A 25,498-nucleotide genomic window follows, 5' to 3' on the forward strand; every position below is an offset into this window, starting at 1 on the left:
TAACCCTAGTAATAATTCTGGCTTTAACCCTAAAGCTAACTCTAACCTGAACACTGACCCTGACCCTAACACTAACTCTAGCTCTACACATCACAGTAGCACTAACCCTAACCCTAACACGTGACCTAGTCATAACACAAACCCAAAAACTGGCCCTATCATAACCCTAGTTCGTACATTATCTGTAACCCTAACACTAGCCCTAACCTAAACCAAATTGGCCCTAATCTGACCTTAACCCTAGCTTTAACCCTAACACTAACCCTAGCTGTAAGCCAATCCCTAACCCTTGCCCTATACCTAAATCTTATCCTATTTGTTACCTTAAGCAAACCGCTAAACGTAATGTTAACCCTGGTCCTAACCCTAATTCATAGCCTAACCAAACCCTAACCCTATTACTAGTCCTAACCCTAGCCCTCATTCTAGCTCTAACCATAACCCAAACATTAATCTTAACCCTGAAACTTATACTGACCCTAACACTAACCATAGGTCTAAAACTGACCCTAACCCGAATCTGAACCCTAACACTAGCCATACCGGTAAACTTATACATAAACCTAAACCTAACACTAGTGCTAGACCTAAACCTAATTCTAAATCTACCAATAACTCTAGCTCTAGACTGCAACAACAACCTTTCCCTAGCCCTAAAAATCACCCTTAACATACCCAAACACTAACCCTACTTCTAGACCTAACCCTAGTCCTAAATCTGACACTAACCCCAACACTCACTCTAACCTAAACACTGACCCTGACCCTAACGTAAACCTAGCTCCAAAGTTCACCCTAAATCAAAACCTAATCCTAACACTACACCTAGCCATAACCCTAACCCTAAAAATATCCCTAAACATAACCCTATCTCTTAATTACCTATGGCCCTAACCCAAAGACTAAACTAACACAAAACCTAGCCCTAATCCTAGGCCTAAACCTAGCCCTAAGTGTAACGCTAAACTAACCCTAGCCCTAACCCAAACCTACCCCTCCCCTTAGACCTAACCCTAGCTCAAAGCCTAACCTTTACCCTAAAGATAAACCTAGCCCTATCCCAAACCCTAATCTAACCCTAACCCTAATACTAACCTAAACCATAGCCCTAACCATAGCTCTAATTCTATACACTACCCTAACCCTAGCCCTAATCCTAACCATAACCCTAGCCCTAAACCTAGCTCTAATCCTATCCATTACCCTAACCATAATCCTAACCTAATTCTAACCCTAGGCTTAACCCTAACCCTATCACAATCCCTAAACCTATCCATTACCCTAAAACTAACCTGTACCCTAATTCTAAGCCTATTCATTACCCTAACCCTAACTCTAAACCTAACGCTAATTAAAGCCCTAAACCTAAACCGTAACCTAAACTGAACCATAAGCTATACCCTGACCTTAATAATACATCTAGCTCTGAACTTGACCCTTACCTTAAACCTAACCCTTACACTAGACCTATCCATGAACATAACCCTAAATCTATCCCTAACCATATCCCTAGACTTAACCCTAGACACTTACCCTAACACAAACCCTAGATCTAAAATTTATCCTAACTGAAAAACTAACTCTAAAACTAGATGAACCTTAAATCTACCCATAAACATAACCCTAGTTTTACATTACCCATACACCCAACACCAGTCCTAAACCTCACAAACAACCTAGCCCTAAACCTAGCCCCAAATCTAGACCTACGCATAACCCTAAACCTATCTCTAGCATTAACCTTAACCCTAAACTGGCTCTGGCCCTAACCCTACTAAAATTCTAATCCTTACCCTAAACGTAAAAATATCCCTAACCCTCAACATAACCTAAACCTAGCCTGAATCCTAACTGTAACCATAGCACAAATCCTAGCACAAACTCTATCCATTACCTTAAACATAACCCTTACCCTAATGCTAACCCAAGCCATAAACCTAACCCTAACACTAACCATAGCCCTGACTCTAACCCTAACCCTCAACCTAGACCTAACCCTAGCTCAAACCCTAACACTTCTACTAAACCTAACACTAACACTAACCCTAGGCCTATCTCTAAACCTAGCCAAAATCCTAAGGTTAACACAAGCCCTAACACTAGCACTAACCCAATCCTTTACTCTAAACATAAACCTAACTAACCCAAATGCTAACCCTAGGCCTAACCCTAATCTTATCGCTAACACTAACCCTATCTATTACTCTAAACCTAACCTGAACTCTAAACCTAACACTATCCATTACTTTAACCCTAACCCCAATGCTAATTTGAGCCCTAACCCTAAACCTTATCCTAAACCAAACCCTAAACCGGACTCTGACCATAATAATACACCTAGCTCTAAACCTGACCTTTAGCCTAAACCTAACTTTCCACTAGACCTAGCCATAAACCTAAAGTTAATACTATTCCTAACCATAACCCTAGACCTGACATTATCCCTAGCCCTAATTCTAGCTCTAACCCTAACACAAACCCTAACCCTCATCCTAGCCCTAAACCTAGCTTTAATCCTATCCTGAACACTCACCCTATTCTTTTTTTTAATTTTTTTTTATTGTTGGTTGTTCAAAACATTACAAATTTCTTGAAATATCATATTCCTCACTTTGATTCAAGTGGGTTATGAACTCCCACCTTCACCCCATACACAGATTGCAGAATCACATCAGTTACACATCCATTGATTTACACATTGCCATACAAGTGTCTGTTGTGCTCCGCGGCCTTTCTCATCCTCCACCATCCCCCCTCCCCACCTCTCCCCTCCCCTCCCCTCCTCTCTCTCTACCCCCTCCACTGTATAGCCCTGAGGGTCTCCTTCCATTTCCATGCAGTTTCCCTTTTCTCTCCCTTTCCCTCCAACCTCTCATCCCTGTTAAATGTTAATCTTCTTCTCCTGCTCTTCATCCCTACTCTGATCTTAGTTACTCTCCTTATATCAAAGAAGATATTTGGCATTTGTTTTTTAGGGATTGGCTAGCTTCACTTAGCATAATCTGCTCTAATGCCATCCATTTCCCTGCAAATTTTATGATTTTGTCATTTTTTAATGCAGAGTAATACTCCATTGTGTATAAATGCCACATTTTTTTTTATCCATTCGTCTATTGAAGGGCATCTAGGTTGGTTCCACAGTCTTGCTATTTTAAATTGTGCTGCTATGAACATCGATGTAGCAGTGTCCCTGTAACATGCTCTTTTTAGGTCTTTAGGGAATAGACCAAGAAGGGGAATAGCTGGGTCAAATGGTGGCTCCATTCCCAGCTTTCTAAGGAATCTCCATACTGCTTTCCAAATTGGCTGCACCAATTTGCAGTCCCTCCAGCAATGTACAAGTGTACCCTTTTCTCCACATCCTCGCCAGCACTTGTTGTTGTTTGACTTCATAATGGCTGCCAATCTTACTGGAGTGAGATGGTATTGTAGGGTGGTTTCGATTTGCATTTCTCTGACTGCTAGAGATGGTGAGCATTTTTTCATGTACTTCTTGATTGACTGTATGTCCTCCTCTGAGAAGTGACTGTTCAGGTCCTTGGACCATTTGTTGATTGGGTTGTTTGTTCTTTTATTGTCTAATTTTTTGAGTTCTTTGTATACTCTGGATATTAGGGCTCTATCTGAAGTGTGAGGTGTAAAGATTTGTTCCCAGGGTGTAGGCTCCCTATTTACGTCTCTTATTGTTTCTTTTGCTGAGAAAAAACTTTTTAGTTTGAGTAAGTCCCATTTGTTTATTCTAGTTATTAACTTTTGTGCTACGGGAGTCCGATTGAGGAATTTGGAGCCCGACCCCACCATATGTAGATCGTAGCCAACTTTTTCTTCTATCAGATGGTGTGTCTCTGATTTGATATCAAGCTCCTTGATCCATTTTGAGTTAACCTTTGTGCATGGCGAGAGAAAGGGATTCAGTTTCATTTTGTTGCATATGGATTTCCAGTTTTCCCAGCACCATTTGTTGAAGATGCTATCCTTCCTCCATTGCATGCTTTTAGCCCCTTTATCAAATATAAGATAGTTGTAGTTTTGTGGATTGGTTTCTGTGTCCTCTATTCTGTACCATTGGTCTACCCGCCTGTTATTGTACCAGTACCATGCTGTTTTTGTTACTATTGCTCTGTAGTATAGTTTGAAGTCTGGTATTGCTATACCGCCTGATTCACACTTCCTGCTTAGAATTGTTTTTGCTATTCTGGGTCTTTTATTTTTCCATATGAATTTCATGATTGCTTTCTCTATTTCTACAAGAAATGCCGTTGGGATTTTGATTGGCATTGCATTAAACCTATAGAGAACTTTTGGTAATATCGCCATTTTGATGATGTTAGTTCCGCCTATCCATGAACAGGGTATATTTTTCCATCTTCTAAGATCTTCTTCTATTTCTGTCTTTAGGGTTCTGTAGTTTTCATTGTATAAGTCTTTCACCTCTTTTGTTAGGTTGATTCCCAAGTATTTTATTTTATTTTTTTTGAAGATATTGTGAATGGAGTGGTTGTCCTCATTTCCATTTCAAAGGATTTGTCGCTGATATACAGGAATGCCTTTGATTTATGCGTGTTGATTTTATATCCTGCCACTTTGCTGAATTCATTTATTAGCTCTAATAGTTTCTTTGTAGAGCCTTTTGGGTCTGCTAGGTATAGAATCATATCATCTGGAAATAGTGATAATTTAAGTCCCTCTTTTCCTATTTTTATGCCTTTAATTTCTTTCGTCTGTCTAATTGCTCTGGCCAGTGTTTCGAGAACTATGTTGAACAGAAGTGGAGAGAGAGGGCATCCCTGTCTTGTTCCAGATTTTAGAGGGAATGCCTTCAATTTTTCTCCATTCAGAATGATGCTAGCCTGAGGCTTAGCATAGATTGCTTTTACAATATTGAGGTATGTTCCTGTTATCCCTAGTTTGGGTAGATCATATGACTTAAGAAATTTATCTATGCCTTCACTATCTTCTAATTTATTGGAGTATAAGGATTCAAAATAGTTTTTTATTATCTTCTGTATTTCTGAAGTGTCTGTTGTGATATTGCCTTTTTCATCCCGTATGCTAGTAATTAGAGTTCTCTCTCTTCTTCTCTTTGCTAGCATGGCTAAGGGTCTGTCGATTTTGTTTATTTTTTCAAAGAACCAACTTTTAGTTTTGTCAATTTTTTCAATTGTTTCTTTTGGTTCGATTTCATTAATTTCAGCTCTGATTTTAATTATTTCTTGCCTTCTACTTCTTTTGCTGTTGTTTTGCTCTTCTTTTTCAAGGATTTTGAGATGAAGTATGAGATCATTTATTTGTTGGTTTTTTCTTTTTTTAAGGAATGAACTCCAAGCAATGAATTTTCCTCTTAGAACTGCTTTCAATGTGTCCCATAGATTCCGATATGTTGTGTCTGTGTTTTCATTTATCTCTAAGAATTTTTTAATTTCCTCCTTGATGTCTTCTATAGCCCATTGATCATTCAGTAACCTATTGTTCATTCTCCAAGTGATGTATGCTTTTTCCTTCCTTCTTTTATCGTTGATTTTCAGTTTCATTCCATTATGATCAGATAAGATGCATGGTATTATCTCTACTCCTTTATATTGTCTAAGAGTTGCCCTGTGACATAATATATGATCTATTTTTGAGAAGGATCCATGTGCTGCTGAGAAAAAAGTGTAACTGCTTGATGTTGGGTGGTATATTCTATATATGTCAATTAAGTCTAGGTTATTAATTGTGTTATTGAGTTCTATAGTTTCCTTATTCAACTTTTGTTTGGAAGATCTGTCCAGTGGCGAGAGAGGTGTGTTGAAGTCTCCCATGATTATTGCATGGTGGTTTATTAGACTCTTGAACTTGAGAAGAGTTTGTTTGACGAACATAGCTGCACCATTGTTTGGGGCATAAATATTTATGATTGTTATGTCTTGTTGGTGTATGGTTCCCTTAAGCAGTATGTAGTGTCCCTCTTTATCCCTTTTGATTAACTTTGGCTTGAAATCTATTTTATTTGATATCAGTATGGACACTCCTGCTTGTTTCCAAAGTCCATATGAGTGATATGATTTTTCCCAACCTTTCACCTTCAGCCTATGTATGTCTTTTCCTATCAAATACGTCTCCTGTAGGCAGCATATTGTTGGTTCTTGTTTTGTGATCCATTCTACTAGCCCGTGTCTCTTAATTGGTGAGTTTAAGCCATTAACATTTAGGGTTATTATTGAGATATGGGTTGTCCTTCCAGCCATATTTGTTTATTTCTGTTACTAAACATGGTTTGTTTTCCTCTTTGATTATTTCCCCCCCTTTACTGTCCTACCTCCCACTGTTGGTTTACATTGTTATTTTCCATTTCCTCTTCCTGTAATGTTTTGGCGAGGATGTTTTGAAGAGATTGTTTTCTAGCTGCAAATTCTTTAAACTTTTGTTTATCGTGGAAGGTTTTAATTTCATCTTTCATCCTGAAGCTTAATTTCGCTGGATACACAATTCTTGGTTGGAACCCATTTTCTTTCAGTGTTTGAAATATGTTATTCCAGGATCTTCTAGCTTTCAGAGTCTGTGTTGAAAGATCAGCTGTTATCCTGATTGGCCTTCCCCTAAATGTAATCTGCTTCCTTTCTCTTGTAGCTTTTAAAATTCTCTCCTTATTCTGTATGTTGGGCATCTTCATTATAATGTGTCTAGGTGTGGATCTCTTATGATTTTGCACATTCGGTGTCCTGTAGGCTTCTAGGATTTGGGATTCTGTCTCATTCTTCAAGTCTGGGAAGTTTTCTCGTATTATTTCATTGAATATACTGCTCATTCCTTTGGTTTGGAGCTCTGTACCTTCCTGTATCCCAATAACTCTTAAATTTGGTCTCTTAATGTTATCCCATATTTCTTAGATGTTCTGCTCATGGTTTCTTAACAGTCTTGCTGAGCTGTCTATGTCCTTTTCCAGTTGAAATACTTTGTCTTCATTGTCTGATGTTCTATCTTCTAAGTGTTCTACTCTGCTGGTAGTATTCTCCATTGAGTTTTTAAGTTGGTTTATTGCTTCCTGCATTTCTAGGATTTATGTTTGTTTGTTTTTTATAACCTCTATCTCCCTGTATAGTTGATCCTTTGCTTTCTGGATTTGTTTGTGTAATTCATTGTCGAATTGATCTTTCATTGTCTGATTTTGCTGTCTAATGTCTTCCTTGATACTCCAGATCATCTGAAGCATGTATATCCTGAATTCTTTATCTGACATTCCATCTGCTGCAGCTGTTACCTCTTCTAAAGTTGCATTGACCTGCATTGCTTGTGGTCCTTTCTTTCCTTGTCTTTTCATACTGCTTGCGTTTCTTTCCTGCAGGCGTGGGCGGCGGCTCTGCTCTCTCCTTATTCCAATTGGGGTGTCGTGACTACCACGCTGGCAGGTCACTGGGCCTGTTCTGGGCACTGGCGGTGGCTCTGTTCTGCCCCTACTCCAATTGGGGTGACGAGTGTACCACACCGGCAGGCCACCGGGCCTGATCCGCCTGTCGGTTGCAGGTTTGCCTACCCTGCAGGCGCGGGCGGTGGCTCTACTCTGCCCCTACTCCAAATGGGGTGACGTATCTGCCGTACCGGCAGGCCACTGGGCCTGTCCCGCTGGTTGGTCGCAGATCTTCCCACCTTTCGGGCACGGGTGGTGGCTCTGTTCTGCCCCTACTCCAATTGGGGTGACGAGTGTACCACACCGGCAGGCCACCGGGCCTGATCCGCCTGTCGGTTGCAGGTTTGCCTACCCTGCAGGCGCGGGCGGTGGCTCTACTCTGCCCCTACTCCAAATGGGGTGACGTATCTGCCGTACCGGCAGGCCACTGGGCCTGTCCCGCTGGTTGGTCGCAGATCTTCCCACCTTTCGGGCATGGGTGGTGGCTCTGCTCTGCCCCTACTCCAATTGGGGTGTCGTGACTACCCCGCCAGCAGGTTTCTGGGCCTGTTCCTGGCACGGGCGGCGACTCTGCTCTGCCCATACTCCTATTAGCGTGATGTGTGCACCACGCCGGCAGGCTCCTGGGCCTGATCTGCAGGTTGGTCACAGGTCTGCTCACCCTGCGGGCACGGGTGGCAGTTCCGCTCCGCCCCCACTCAAATTGGGGTCACGTGACCACCACACCAGCAGGGCCTGATCCGGGCGTGGGTGAAGGATCTGCTCTGCCCCTACTCCTGTTGGGGTGACGTGTGTACCACGCAGGCAGGCCGCTGGGCCTGACCCGCCAGTCTGTCACAGGTCTGCTTATCTTGCAAGCGTGGGCGGCGGCTCTGCCCTGGCCCTCCAACCACGCCCGTGTACCCCACCCTATTCTTATACCTCATTTTAACCTTCTCCCTAGCCCTGAACCTAGCCATAACCTCATCCCTTCCCTTAAAACTAATCATAACTCTAACACTAACCCTAATTCTAGCCGTAACCATGGGTCTAACCCTTAACACTAAACCTAGCGCTAATCTAGCCCTAATTTAGCCCTAACCCTAAGCAAATCCCTAATTCTAGCTCCAAGAATAACTCTAACTCTCTACCTATCCCTATTTCTATTTCTAAACCTGTCTATTACTATAACCGTAATACTAAACCTAACCTTAGATCAAACTATAACTCTCAATTTAACCCTAACCTTAAGCCTATACCTCACCCTGCTACTAGTTGAACACTATTGCTAATCATAAAAATAAATTTAAACCTAGCCCTCGCCCGAAACAAAACCGAGCCATTAGCCTAACCTTAAACCTAACCTAAACCAAATACTAACCCTACAACTAGCCATAACCCTACTCAAATTCGAGTCCTAGGACTAAAACTAACCCTTACCCTGACTCATATCCAAACACTAAACCTAGCTCTATATATCACCCTAAACATAAAGCAAATGCTAACACCATTCCTAGCCCAAACCCTAACCCTAAAACTAACCCTAATAATAACCCTAGTTCTTACAGTAGCCATAGTCCTAACCCTAGCCCTAACCCCAAAACAAAAATAGCCTGAATCTGAGCCCTAAACCTAGATTTAACCCTAACCCTAGCCCAAGCCCTAAACCTAACCCTAACCCTAGCTCTAAACCTAGCTATAACCCTATCCCTTATCCTAAGCCAAACCCTATCCATAATGCTAACCCTAGTCCTAATTGTAATCCTTAGCCTAAATCAAATACTAAACCTATTACTAGTCCAAACCCTAGCCCTCATTCTAGCTCTAAACCTAACCCAAAACCTAACCCTAACCTTCACCCTTATTCTGACCATAACACTAATTATAGGTCTAAACCTGACCCTAACCCTAAACTGAAACCTGAAACTAGTCCTACCAGTAAACATTTATCTAAACCTAACCCTAACACTACCCCTAGACCTAAACATAATCCTAAATCTAGTGATAACTCTAGCCCTAGACCTAAACAAAAACTTAGCCCTAGCCCTAACAATAACACTTAAGCTAAAATAAACAATAACACTACCCTTAGACCTAACCCTACTCCTGATTCTGGCTTTCATCCTAACTCTAATTTGAACACTGACCCTGACATTAATACTAAACCTAGCTCTAAAACTGACTCTAAACCAAAATCTAAACCTAACACTAGACCTAGCCATATCCCTAACCCTAAAACTATCCCTAATTAGAACCCTAGATCTTACATTACCCATAGCACTAACCCTAGACCTAAACCTAACACAAAACCTAGCCCTAATCTAAGACCTAAAACTACCGTAAGCATAACCATAACCCTAAACCTAGTCCTAACTCTAAGCCTAACCCTCACCTTAGACCTAAGCATAGGTCAAAGCCTAACCTTTGGCCTAAACATAACCCTAGCTTTATCCCTAACAATAGCCCTAACCCTAACCCTAACTCTATACATTACCCTTATGATAACCCTATTCCTAATGCTAAACCTAGGCCTAACCCTAACCCTATCGCAAACCCTAAATCTCTCCATTACCCTAAACCTACCCTGAACCCTAATCCTAACCCTATCCATTACCCTAAATATAATTCTAAACCTAATGCTCATTTATTTGAGCCCTATCCCTAAATCTTAACCTAATACAAGCCTTAACCCTGATCCTGAACCTAAAAATACCCCTAGCTCTAAAACTGACCCTTACCCTAAACTTAACATTACACTAGAGTAAGACATAGACCTAATCCCAAATCTACTCCTAACTGTAACACTAGACCTGACATTATCCCTAGCCCTAATTCTAGACCTAACCCTACAACAAACATTTGCCCTCATCCTAGCCCTAAATCTAGCCTTAATCATAACTGTAACCCTAACCCTATCCCTAATCCTAATTCTAACCCTCACTCTACCTCCAAACCTAGCTACAGCACATCCCTTACCCTAAACTTAACCCTAAGCCTAGTCATAATTCTAGGCCTAAGCTGAACACTAACCCTAGTTCTAATCCTTGCCCTGATTTAGCTTTATCATAAAACTAACCATAACCCTAGCCCTAAGACTAACTCTAACTCTCACCATAGACTTATCCCTAGTTCTATCCCTATCATTTACCATAACCCTAAACCTAGTCCTAACCCTTGCACTATCATTAGTCCTAGCCGTAATCACAGATCTAACTCTAACTCCAAGTCTTAACATAACCCTCAGCCTAAGCCTAAAACAAACAATAGCCCTGACACTAGCACTAATCCTATAACCTAGAAATAAAACAAAACTGAGCAATAGAGGCTGAGAATGTGGCACAAGTGGTAGCACATTCACCTGGCATGCGTGGGGTGCTGGGTTTGATCCTCAGCAACAATAAAAATATAATTTAAAAAAAGAAGTTGTGTCCACCAAAAACTAAAAAAATAAAAAAATATTCAAAAATTCTCTCTCTCAAAAACAACAACAACAACAACAACAACAAAAAACTGCGCAATAGTCCTAACCTTAAACTTTAACATAAACCAAACACTAACACTACACCTAGACCTAACCCTAGTCCTAATTCGAGTCCTAACCATAACCTTAAACTAACCCTGACCCTGAATAATATCCTAACACTCACCCTAGGTCTAAACAACACCCAAAACTTGAACCGAACCGTTAATCGAACACAAGCACTAACCCTACCCCTAGACCTAAACCTAGTTCTAATTCTGGCGGTAACCCTAACTTTAACTTTAACTCTAACCCAAACATTGACCCTGCCTTTAAGAGTAAACCTAACTCTAAACCTGACCCTAAACAAAAATCTAAACCTAACACTAGACATAGCCAAAATCCTAACCCTAAATCTAGCCCTAATCATAACCCTAGCTCTTACATTTCCCACAGCCCTAACCCTAGGCTTAAACCTAACACAAAACCTAGAGTTAATCCTAAGCCTAAGCATAACACTAACTAACCAAAATGTAACACTTGATTAGTTCTAATCCTAGCTCAAAGCCTAACCCTATCAGTTAGCCTCAAAGCCTAACCCTTATCCTAAACATAAACCTACACCTATCCCTAAATATACCCCTAACTCTAGCCCTAATCCTAAACTTAACCCTAGCCTTAAATCTAGCACTAAACCTACCCATTACCCTAAAACTAAACCTAAACCTATTGATAACCCTAGGCCTAACCCTAACCCTAAAACTAACCAGAAATCTAACACTAGACCAAACGCTAAACCACACAGTCACCATAGACCTATCTCTAGCTCAAACCATAAACCTAAACATAACCATAGCCCTGACCCTAAACCTCAATCTAACACTAACCATAGCCCTATGCCTACATCTAACCGTATCCATTACTCTAAACCTAACCCTACCCCTAATGATAATGCTAGCCCTAATCCAACCCTAACCTTATCCATACTCTAATCGTATCCCTAGACCTAACTCTAAACCTAACACTCGCCCTAGCCCTAACCCTAGATCAAAACCTAACTCTTATTCTAAACATAACCCTAACACTAATCCTAGTTCTAACCCTAACCCTAGCCCTAACTCAAGACATATTCCTAACAATAACCCTAGCCATAACCTTAGCTCTAACCCTATCCATTTTCCTAACCATTACCCTTACCCTAATGATAACCCTAGGCCTAACACAAACCCTATCGCTAAACCTAACCCTATCAATTACCGTAAACCTAACCTGAACCCTAAAAAAATCCTAACATTACCCTAACCATGCCTAATGCTTATTTGAGCCCTAATGCTAAACCCTAACTTCAACCAAACACTAACCTGATCCTGACCCTAATAATTCCCCTAGCTCTAAACCTGACCCTTAGCCCTAAACCTAACCCTTACACTAGACCTAGCCATAAACCTAATCCTAAAACTGTCCTCGCCTCAACTGAAACACCACACCTGACATTAGCCCTAGCCCTAATCCTAGCCCTAACCCTAACAAAAACCCAGCTCTTATCCAAGCCCTAAATCTAGATTAATCTTAACCCTAGCCCTAACCCTAGCTCTAACCCCAATACTAAACCTAGGCCTAATCTTAGCGCTAATTTCACCCTATCTTTAAACCTAACCCTAACCCTAGAACTAGGAATAATATAACTCTCACAGTAGCCCTATCACAAGTTCTAACCCTATCCCTTAATGTAACCCTAACCCTAGCCCTATATTTAGTCCTAAACTTTGCCCTATCCATAGCCCAAGCACCAACCTTAGATCATAATCTATCTCTAAATCTAACCCTAACCCAAAGACTAAGCCTAAACCTAACACTAGCCCTAACCCTAACACTAAACCTAAAACTAGCCCTAATCCTAGCCCTAGCTCTATAAAAAACAACCAGGCAATAAGCTCTATCCCTAACCCTTAAACTAAACCAAACACTAACCTTACACATACCCATAACCCTAGCCCTAATTCAAGTTTTAAGCTGAGCCATAAAACTAAACCTGACACTGACTCTGACAGTAACACTAATCCTACTAATCCTAGCTCTAAACATCACCCTAATCCTAACACTAACCCTATCACTAAACCTAGCCATAATCTTAACCCTAAAATTAGCCCTAATCGTAACCCTTGTAGTTACATTAGCCGTAATCCTAACCCTATCACTAATTTAACCCAAATCCTAGTCCTAATCTGAGCCCTAACCTGAGCTTTGACCCTAACCCTAACACTAGCCCTAGCCCTAATCATAACCATGACCCTAGCACTAACCCTATACATTACCATAACAATAACCCTAACCCTAATAATAACCCTAGGCCTAAACCTAACCCTATCTCTAATCATATACCTATCCATTTCCCTAAACCTAACATGAACCCTAATTCTAAGCCTATCATTACTCAAACCCTTACCCTAATGCTAATTCAACCCATAACTTTAAGCCTTAACCTATTCAAAACTCTAACCTAGACCTTCACCTTAATAATACTCCTAGCCCTAAACCTGACCATAACCATAAACCTAAACTTTACACTAGACGTACCCATAATCCGAACCCTAAAACTATCTTTAAACATAATTCTAGACTTGAAATTAGCCATACTCCTAATCCTAGCCCTAACTCTGAAACAAACACTAGCCCTCATCCTAGCCCTAAAATTAGACTTAATCATAACCCTAATCCTAACCCTTATTCTAAACATCACCCTACCTCTAAAACTAGCATAACACCTTACCCTAAACTCAATCCTAAATCTAACCCTAATTCTATGCTTAAGCTGAACACTAACCATAGACCTAATCCTAGCCTTAATTTAGCTCTATCCTTAATCCTAACCCTAACCTTAGCCCTAAGAATAAAATAATTCTCACACTAGCCCTATCACTAGTTCTAATCCTAGCCCTTACCATAACCCTAGCCTAGCCCTACCCCTTGCCCAATCCTTAGTCCTAACCCTAAGCCTAAGCCTAAGCCTCACACTAACACTAAACCTAATCCTAATGCTATTCATAAAACTAGCCCTAACCCTACCACCAGCAGTAAAACAAAAACAAGCAATAGTCCTAACGCTAAATCTAACTTAAACCAAACCTTAACACTACACCTAGACCTAACCATAGCCTTAATTCGAGTCCTAACCCTAACCTTAAAAGTATACCTGACACTGGCTCATATGCTAAACTCACCCTAGCTTCAAACACCATCCTAAACTTAAACCAAAACTTAACAGTGACCCTTGCCCTTATTTGAGTCCTAACCCTAACCCTGAGTCATATCCTAAAACTAAATGTGGCTCTAAATATTATCCTAAACTTAAACTTAACCCTAAAACTAAAACTACACCTCCCTCTAACCCTAACCCTAAAACTAACCCTAATTGTAACCCTAGTTCTTATATTAGTGATTGCCCTAACCCAAGTCCTAACCCTACCACAAAACTAGCCCTAATTCGAACCCTAAACCTAACTTTAACCTTAAACCTACCCTAACTCTAGCCATAACCCTAGCTCTAAACCTATCCCTTACTCTAAATGAAACCTTAACCCTAATGGTAAACCTAGACCTATCCCTACGCCTTAGGCTAACCAAAATCCTAACATTATTAATAGTCCTGACCCTAGCCCTCATTCTACCTCTAATCCTATCCCAAACCCTTTCTCTAACCCTGACCCTTATTCTGACCGTAACACAAACCCTAGGTCTAAAACTGACCCTAACCCTAGAGCAAACCTTAACACTGGCCATACCGCTAACTTATACCTAAACCTAACCCTAACCCTAGCCCTAAGTCTAACTCTAACTCTCACACTATCCCTATCCCTAGTTCTAAGCCTATCCATTACCATAACCCTAACCCTAGCCCTAACCCTTGCCCTATCCTTAGTCCTAGCCGTAACCCTATATCTAACCCTACCTTGAAATCTAACCCTAACCTTAAGCCTAAGCCAAACACTAAAACTACCCCTAACCTTAATTCTAATGGTAAAAGTAGCCCTAACCCTAACACTAGCAGTAAAACAAACTGAGCAATAGCCCTAATCATAAACCTTAACTTCAACCAAACCTTAACACTAAACCTCGACCTAACCATAGCCTTAATTCGAGTCCTAACCCTAACCTTAAATCCAACCCTGGCCCTGACTCATATCCTAATGCTCACCCTAGCTCTAAACACCCTCCTAACCTTAAACTGAAACCTAAATGTAAACATATTCCTAATTCGAGTCCTAACCATAATCCTGATGCTGACTAATATCCTAACACTAAACCTAGCTCTAAACACCATCCTAACCTTAAACCTAACCGTAACACTAGACCTACCCCTAACCCTAACCCTAAATCAAACCCTCATTGTAACCCTAGCTCTTACATTGGCCATTTCCTTATCATTAGCCCAAACCCTAACCCCCAAACTAGACCTAAGGTCTTAGCCCTAAACCTAGATTTAACGCTAACCCGAACTCTAGCCCTAACACAAGCTCTAAGGCTATCGCTTACTCTATGAATAACCCTAACCCTAATGGTAGCCCTAGACCTATGACTTAGGCTAAACCAAATCCTAACCTTATTAATAGTTCATATCCTAGCCCTCATTCTATCTCTAATCCTATCTCAAACTTGAACACAAACATTGACCCTTATCCTGACCCTAACACAAACCCTAGTTCTAAATCTGACCCTAACACTAGACTAAAAGCTAGCACTAGCCCTGGAACTAAACCTAATCCTAAATCTAGCCTTATATCTTGCTTTAGACCTAAACAAAAACCTAGTCCTAGGCCAAACAATAACCCTTATCCTAACACAAACACTAACACTACCCCTAGACCTAAACCTACTCCTAATTCTGGCTGTAACCCTAACTTGAACTCTAACCCAGACACTGACTCTACCTTTGACAGTAAACCTACTTCTAAAACCAGACACTAACTGAAAATCTAAACCTAACACTAGATCTTGGCATAACCCTAACCCTAAAACTATCCCTACTCATAATCCTAACCCTTACGTTACCCCAAGCTTTAACCGTAGGCCTAAAGCTAACACAAAACATAGAGCTAATCCTAGGCCTTAACCTAGCCCTAAGCATAACCCTAACCCTAACCATAGGCCTAACCCAAAGCTAACCCTCACCTTGGTCCTAACCCTATCTCAAAACCTTACCCTTACTATAAACATAAACCTAGAACTATTCCTGAATGTAACCCTAAACCTAGTCCTAATCTTTACATTAACCCTAGCCCTAACTCTAGCTCTAAACCTACCCATTACCCTAACCCTAAACATAATTGTAACCCTAGCCTTAACCCTAACCATAATCCTAACCCTAAACAGAAAACTAACCCTAGACCTAACCCTAAAATAATACACACTATAGTCCTAACCATAGATCAAACATTAACCTTTACCATAAATCTAAATATAAACATAGACCTAACCCTATCCCTAAACTTAAATCTAGCCTGGTCCCTAACCCGAAACCTACATCTAACCGTATTTATTACACTAACCCTAACACTAAACTTAATTATTACCATTCCCCTAACCCTAACCCTAATCCTAACCCTACCATAATCCTATCCCTAAACATAACCCTGAACATAACCCTTGCTCTAAACCTAATCATAGCTCAGAACCTAACTCTTACACTAAACATAACACTAACTCTAACCCTACGTCTAACCCATACCCTAACACTAACTCAAGACATAATCCTAACCATAAGTCTAGCTATAAACTTAGCTCTAACTGTACACATTACCCTAATAATAACCAATAACCTAATGCTAATTCTAGGCCTAAACCTATCTCAAGACATAATCATAACCATAACCCTAGACTTAAACTTAACTCGAACTCTATCCATTACCCTAAACATAACCCTTTCCCTAATGCTACCCCTAGGCCTAACCCTAAACCTATCATTAACCCCAACCCTATCAATTACCTTAAACCTAACCTGAACCCCAAATCTAACCCTGTCATTACCCTAACTGTAACCCTAATGCTGATTTGAGTCCTAACCCTAAACTCAAACCTAAAAGAAATGCTAACCATGACCCTGACCTTAATAATTCACCTACCTCTAATCTAACCCTTACCCTAAACCTAAACTTTACATTAGACCTAGCCAAAACCTAACCGAAAAACTATCCATAACCATAACCCTAGACCTGACATTAGCCCTAGATATAATCCTAGCCCTAACCTGAACACAACTGCTAGCCCATATTAGCACTAAACATAGCCTTAAACATAACCCTAACCTTAAACCTAGGCCTAACTTAAAACCAACCCTATCCTTAATCTTAGACCTAACTTAGCCCTATACCTAACCCTAACCCTAACCCTAGCCCTAAAACTAAGTCTAATTCTCTCCCTAGCCCTAAGACTTGTTCTAACCGTATCCCTTACTGGAATTCTAAACCTTGCTCTAATCCTAGGCCTAACCCTAGCCATTTCCTTAGCCCTAGTCCTAATCTTATATCTAAACTTAACTCTAAATCTAACTCTAATGCAAAGCCTAAGCCTAAACCTAACACTAACCCTAACCCTAACCCTAATGCTACTCCTAAAAATAGCCCTAACTCTAGGCCTAGCCCTGATACGAAACCGAGCCATATCCCTAAACCTAACACTTAACCTAAACCAAACCCTAACCCTACACCTAGATCTAATCCTAGCCCTAACTCTAATTTTAAGCAGAACCCTAAAACTAGCCCTAACCTTGATTCTGATGCTAACACTAAACCTAGCTTTAAACATCAGCCTAAACATAACCCTAAACATAACACTAGACCTAGCCCTAACCCTAACCCTAACCCTAAAACTACCCCTAATTGGAACCCTAGTACTTACATTAGCCATAACCCTAACCCTAGCCCTAACTTAACCCAAAACCTAGCCTAATCTGAGCCCTAAACAGAGCTTTATTGCTAACCCTAACCATAATGCTAAACCTAGCACTAAGAATAACGATAAACTTAGCTCTAACCCTAGCTTTAACCCTATTCATTACCCTAAACATAATTCTAATGCTAATGCTAACCTTAGGACTAAACCTTACCATATCCCTAATCCTAACTCTATCCATTACCCTAAACCTAACTTGAAACCTAGACCTAACTATATCATTACCCTAATCCTAAACCTATGCTAATTCGAGCCCAAAATTTAAACCTTAACCCATCCCAAACACTAACCACGACCCTGCCCCAAACAATACCCTTAGCTCTAAACCTGACCCTAACCCTAAACCTAATCCTTACACTACATCTAACCTAACCCTAAACTATCTTTAACTGTACAGCTGGACCTGAAATTAGCCCTAGCCCTAATCCTAGCCCTAAATCTAGCCTTAATCCTAAACTGAACCATAACCCGAGGTATAACTCTAATTCTAACCCTAGCCCTAAACTTACCTATAACCCCATCCCTTACCCTAAACCTAACCATAACCCTAAACCTAACCATAATCTTAAACATAACCATAACCCTTGCCTTAACCGTAGTCCTAACCCTAACACTAACCCTAGCACTAACCCTAATTTAGTCCTATCCTAACCCTAAACTTACCTTTAAGACTAACTCTAACTATTGCCCTAGCTCTAGCCCTAGTTCTATCCTTAGCCCTAGCCAAACACTGGATCTAAACCTAACACTAAATTTAAACCCAATTCTAAATTTAACCATAACCATAATCCTAAACCAAACCTAACACTCGCCCAAACAATATTGCTAATCCTAAAACTTGCATTACCCCTAGCCCTAGACTTAAAACAAAACCAAGCCATATGCCTAACCCTAACCTTAACCTAAACCAAACCATAAACCTACACCTAGCCCTAACCCTAACTCTAAAAATAACCCTGACCCTGACACTGATCCTAACACTAATCCTAGCTCTAAACATCTAAATTAACCCTAACACCAGACCTAGCCTTAACTGTAACCCTAAAACTAGCCCTAATCATAACCCTAGATCATACATTAGTCGTTGTCATAAACCTAGCCCTAACCCTAACACAAATCCTACCCCTAATTCTAGTTCTAACCCTAGGAGATACCCTAATCTAAACCCTAACTACCCGTAACCCTAACCCTAACCTGAGCCCTATCCCTAGCTCTAACCTTATCCCTTACCCTAAGACAAACCCTAAACCAAATGCTAACACTAGTCCTAACCCTAATCCTTAGCCTAACTTAAACACTATTACTAGTCTAGCCCTCATTCTAGTTCTAACTCTAACCCTGATCCTTATTCTGATCCTAATAGTAACTCTAGGTCTAAATCGCACCCTAACCCTAAATCAACCCATAACAGTAGCCCTACCAGTAAGCCTATTCCTATACCTGACTATAACACTAGATCTAGAACCAAAACTAATCCTAAATATAGCTATAATTCTAGCCCTAGACCTAAACAAAATCTTAGCTCTAGCCCTAACAATAACCCTTAACCTAAACTAAAAACTTACCCTACCTCTAGACCTAACACTAGTCCTAATCTGGCTCTAACCCTAACCCTAATCCTATCCGGAACACTGACCCTGACCCTAACATTAACCTATCTCTAAACCTCTCCCTAACACAAAACCTAGTCCTAATACTAGACCTAGCCATAACCCTAACCCTAATACTAGCCCTAAACATAGCCCTAACCCTATTTTAACCCTAGTCTTAACCCTAACAGTAGCCCTAACAATAACCATAGTCCTCACCCTACCCTAAACCTAACACAAAACCTATCCATAATCCTAGGCCTAAACTTAGCCCTAAGCATAACCCTATCACTAACACTTGCCTTAGATCTAACCCTAGCTCAAAGCCAAACCCTTAACCTGAACATTACCCTAGCCCTAACCAAAACCATAACACTAACTCTAGCTCTTATCCTAACCTTAATCCTAGCTCAAACTTTAGTTCTAAACCTGTCAATTACCCTAACCCTAACCCTAACCCCAATTATAACCCTATCCCTAACACTAAACCTAACCCTAAACATAAATGTATCCCAAGACCAAACCATAAACCTAAACCTCATCATAGCCCTAACCCTAGCAGAAACATTAAGCCTTACACTAAACCTAATCCTAAGACTAGAGCTAAATCATAACCTAACCCTAACCCTAACCCTAACCCTAAATCTAACATTATCCATTAACCTAAAACTAACCCTAAATGTAATGAAAACTCTAGCCATAACCCAAACCCTAAACCAAACCCTAACCATAAACATATCACTAGACCTGAACGTAAACCTAATCCTTGCCCAAGACATTACCCTAGCTCAAACACTAACCCTTACCCTAACCTAACCATAACCCTAGCTAAAAACCTAACACTTACTGTAAACCAAACCCTAGCCTATCCTTAAACCTAACTCTAATTTTAGACTTAATCCAAACCATAACCTAGCCCAAACCCTAGCTCTAAATTTATTCATTATACTAAACATAACCCTAACTTAATGCTAACCTTAACCCTATTGCTAAACCTAACCCATCCATTACCCTAAACCTTATCTGAAACCTAAACCTAATCCTATCCATCACCCTAACGCTAAGCCTAAACCTAACACTAATTCAAGCCTTAAACCTAAACTTTGACCTAAACCAAATGTTAACTCTGACCCTAAACCTAATAATACCCCTAAATCTAAACCTGACCCTTATCCTAAACATAGCTCTGACACTAGACCTAGCAATAACCTTACCCTAAAACTATCTTTAATCATAATTCTAGACTTGACATTAGCCCTAGCCTAATTCTAGCACTGAACCTAAAAGAAACCCTATCCATAAACTTATTCTTAATCCTAACCTAAACACTAACCCTAGCCCTAATCCTAATTCTAACCCTCATCCTAGCCCTAAAGCAAGCTATAATATCACCCATTACCCTAAACTTAATCCTAACCCCAATGCTAATCCTAAATCTAGCCCTACCCCTGGGCCTATCTCTAACACTAACCTTAGCCCTAATCCTAGCCCTATTTTAGCTCTAACCCTAAGCCTAACCCTAAGCCTAGTCCTAAATATATATCTAACTCTCATCCTAGCCATTTCCTTAGTTCTAACCCTATCCCTTACCGTAACACTAACCCTAGCCCTAACCCCAACCCTGGATCTAAATCTAACTCTAAATCTAACCATAAACCTAAGCCTACACCTCACCCTAACACTAGCTCTAACCCTAATGCTAATTCAAAATCTAGCCCTAACACTAGCCCTAGCCCTAAAACAAAACCGAGCCATAGCTCTAACACTAATCCTAACCCATAGAAGTCAAGATGAAGTGAAACCTTAAAACACAAACTGTTCCTGACAGCGAACCTTGAACTGAGAAGGCCCAACCTGGGAAACATGGTAATGCTAGGTTAAAAAATGAATCCTGAATGGTATCAAAGAAGTTTGAACAACACTAACTCTAACCCGGATATTAGTTCTAAACCTAGCCCTAACCCTAATCCTAAAACTAAGCCAAAACATTTGGAATATAGTCAAATAGTCAAAATAGGAAAATAGTGAAAAAGTGAAACCTGCCAGTATCATAGAAAACCAAAAAAAAAAAAAAAAAAAAAAAAAAACAAACGCTAACATTAACACCTGGTTTAAACCTAGTCCTAACACTAAGTCTAACCCTAAACCTAATATGTTTAGAGAAACATTGATCATAGAAGTTTCAAAATTGGGGAGTCTAGTGGGGCAAGCTTAGATGAATCATGGGCAGTTTCAAAGAAATCTGACAATAAAAATGGGGGAGCTATTTCAGTACATGCATATTTCCCTGTTTTCTCCTAAAGTGTTCTCAGATAAATTTGTATTGCATGATTCAGCTATTACTAATTTCATAAGGAACAAACCAGAGAGTGCCCAGAGAGAACAGATTGAGTGTGTGAAGTTTCGAGCAGCTAGCACCAACCCGGTTTGATTTCGTGCTCCATTTCTCTTCAACAAAATAGTTCAAAAAAAGTGAAACCGTAAAATACAAACTGTTCCTGACAGCAAATCATTGAAGCAAGAAGGCCCAAACCAGGGAACATTGTGAGCCCAGGTAAAAGATGAATCCTGACCAGTATCAAAGATATATGAAAAAAAAAAAAAAAAAAAAAAAAAAAAACTGACTGTAACCCTAACACTAGGTTAAACCTAGCCCGTACCCTAACCATAAATCTAACCCTAATCTGTTTAGAGAACCTTTTATTATAGAAGTCCCAAACTAAGGGAGCCTAGTGGGGCAACCTAACAGATGAATCTTGTGCAGTATCAAAGAAATCTGACCAAATAATTTGGGGAGGTAGTTCAGTACATATATATTTCCCTGTTGTCTCCTACAATACTTTCGGATAAAGATGTTTTTGCATGCTTCAGCTTTGGGAAACGTTCACAAGGAAGAAATCAGAGTGCCCACATACAACTGATGGAGTATGTGCAGTTTTAAGCAGTGAGCACTAACCCTGTTTGATTTCAAGTTCCATTTACATTTACCCATATAGGTCAAAATGAAGGAAACCTTAAAATACAAACTGATCTGGACAGGGATAAGGCCCAAACCTGGGGAAAATAGTAAGGCTAGGTAAAAGACGAATTATTCCAAGTATCAAATGAATTTGAACAAAACTCACTCTAAATCTAACACTAGATGTAACCCAATCCTAACCTAATTCTAACTTGTTTAGAGTACCTATGATCATAGAAGTCCCAAATTGGGGAGCCTAGTGGTGCAACTTAACAGATGAATATTGTGCAGTATAAAAGAGATTTGATTAAAAATTGGGGGCGGTATTTCAGTACATTCATATTTCCTTGTTTTTTTTTCTTAAAGTGCTAATTGATAAATTGTTTTTCATGCTTCAGCTTAAGGTACTTTCACATAGAAAAACGAAACAGTTCCCACAGGGAGGTGATTGAGTGTGTGAAGTTCCATGCAGCTAGCACCAACAATGTTTGATTTCTACCTCCATTGCATTCACACCTATAGGCCATAACGAAGTGAAACATAAAAATTCAAACTGTTCTTGACACTGAACCATTGAACCTGAATGCCCAAACGTGGGCAGCCTACTAAGGCTAGGTCAAGGATAAATCCTGTATAGTATCAAATTAATCCAACCAAAAAAAATTTGAAGCTCAGGACATGGGTACTCTGCTTGCTCCTAAAGCACTCAGAGATAAAGCTGTTTCATTCTACTTCCATGGCAAACACCAGATTATGCTTACTAAAAATTGATGGAGTGTGTGAAGTTTCAACCAGCTAGCCCAAACCCTGTTCGATTACCAGCTTCATTTCCATTCACCCCTATAGGGCAAAAGGAAGAGAAACATGAAAATTGAAACTGTTCCTGAAGCAAAACCTTTTACGTAGGAGGCCCAAACAGTTGGAGTATAGTCAAAATAGGAAAAAGATGAATCCTGCACAATAGCATAGAAAACTTTGAAAACAAAACTAACTCTTACCTTAACACTAGGTCTAATGCTAGTCCTAGCACTAACCCTAACAGCAATCTTAACCTGTTTAGAATCCCTTTGATCCTAGAAGTCCCACATTGGGGAGCAAGTTGGGTAGACTAACAGATGAATTTTTCACAATATCAAAGAAATCTGACCAAATAATTGGGGAGGTAGTTCAGTACATGCATATTTCCCTGTTTTATCCTAAAGTGCTCTCACATAAAGTTCCTTTGCATGCTTCAGCTTAGGGCTACTTTAACAAGGAATAAACCACATAATGCCCATAGAAAACTGATTGAGTGTGTGAGGTTTCAAATAGCTAGCACCAGCCTTGTTGGATTTTCTGCTCCATTTCCATTTACACACATAGGTCAAAATGAAACCAAAACTTAAAATTCAAACTGTTCAGGAGAGCAAACCCTTGACCCAAGAGGCCCAAACCTAGAGAATATAGTAATGCTAGGTAAAAGTTGAATTATGCCCAGTATCAAAGAATTTTGAAAAAAAAACTAAATCTAACAAAACACTAATATTCAAACCTTGCCCTAACCTAATACTAAATCTAACCTAACCTTTTTAGAAAACCATTGATCATAGTAGTCCCCAAATAAAGGAGCCTAGTGGGGCGAGCTAACAGATGAATCCTGTGCAGTATCAAGGAAATCTGACCAAATAATTGGGGGAGGTATTTCATTAAGTGCATATTTCCCTGTTTTCTCCTAATGTGCTCTTGGATAAATTATTTTTTCATGCTTCAGTTTAAGGTATTTTCATAGAGAACACCCAGAGAGTGCTCACAGAGAGCTGATTGAGTTTGTGAAGTTTCAAGCAGTTAGTAGTAACTCTGTTTGATTTCCAGCTCCATTTTCATTCACGTCTATAGGCCATAATAAAGTGAAACCTAAAAATTCCAACTTTTCCTGACAGTGAACCGGCAAAACTTGAAAACCCAAACTTGGTGATCCTAATAAGACTAGGAAAAGGATGAATCCTGTACAATATCAAAGTAATCCATGCACAAAATATTGAAGCTTGCTCCTAAAGTGCTCACAGATAAAGCTTTTCTTTCTAATTCAGCTTTTGGCTACTACCACAAGAAACAAATGAGAGAATGTGCACTGAGAACTGATTGAGTGTGTGAAGATTCAACCAGCTAGCACAAACCCTGTTTGAGACCAGCTCCATTTCCATTCACCACTATAGGGCAAAATAAAGTGAAACATGAAAATTAAAACTGCTCCTGAGAGCAAACCCTTTTACCTAGGAAGCCCAAACATGGGGAGCATACTAAGAATAGGAAAAAGACAAATCCTGCCTAGTATCCAAAACGTTGATAAGAACTAACTCTAACCCTAACACTATTTCTAAAACTTGCCCTAATTTTAACCATAACACTAAGCCTAACCTGTTAAGAGAAACTTTGATCATAAAAGTTTTAAACTTGGGGAGACTAGTGGTTCAAGTTTACAGATGAATCCTGTACAGTATCAAATTATTCTGACCAAATAATTGGGGGAGGTATTTCAGTACATGCATATTGCCCTGTTTTCTCCTAAAGTGCTCTTGGGTAAAGTTGTTTGGCATGCTTCAACTTATGGCAACTTTTAAAAGGAAGAAACCAGAGATTGCCCACAGACAACTGATTGAGTATGTGAAGTTTCAATGAGGTAGCACCAACCCTCTGAATTCTAGCTCCATTTACATTTACCAATATAGGTCAAAATGAAGTGAGACATTAAAAACAAACTATTCCCAACAGCGAACCATTGAACCGAGAAGGCCCAAAACTGGGGAACATAGAAGGGTAGGTAAAAGATAAATCTTCCCAGTATCAAAGAAATTTGAACAAAACAAAATCTAGCTCTAACACTAGCTCTAATGTTAGCCCTAACCCTAACTGTACACTAACACTTACCTGTTTAGAGAACCATTGATACTAGAAGTGCCAACATTGGGGAGCCTAGTGGAGCAAGCTAAAAGATGAATACTGCACAGTACCAAAGATCTGATCTGATCAAATTGATGGGAGACTTATTTCAGTACATACATATTTCTCTGTTTTCTCCTTAAGGGCTCTCAGATACAGTTTCTTTTGCATGCTTCATCTTTGGCCTACCTTCAAAAGAAAGAAACCAGAGAGTGACCACTGAGAACTGAGTTTGTGAAGTTTTAAGCACCTCCTGC

Source organism: Marmota flaviventris, chromosome 2, assembly GCF_047511675.1.
Source record: "Marmota flaviventris isolate mMarFla1 chromosome 2, mMarFla1.hap1, whole genome shotgun sequence".
Lineage (NCBI taxonomy): Eukaryota > Metazoa > Chordata > Mammalia > Rodentia > Sciuridae > Marmota > Marmota flaviventris.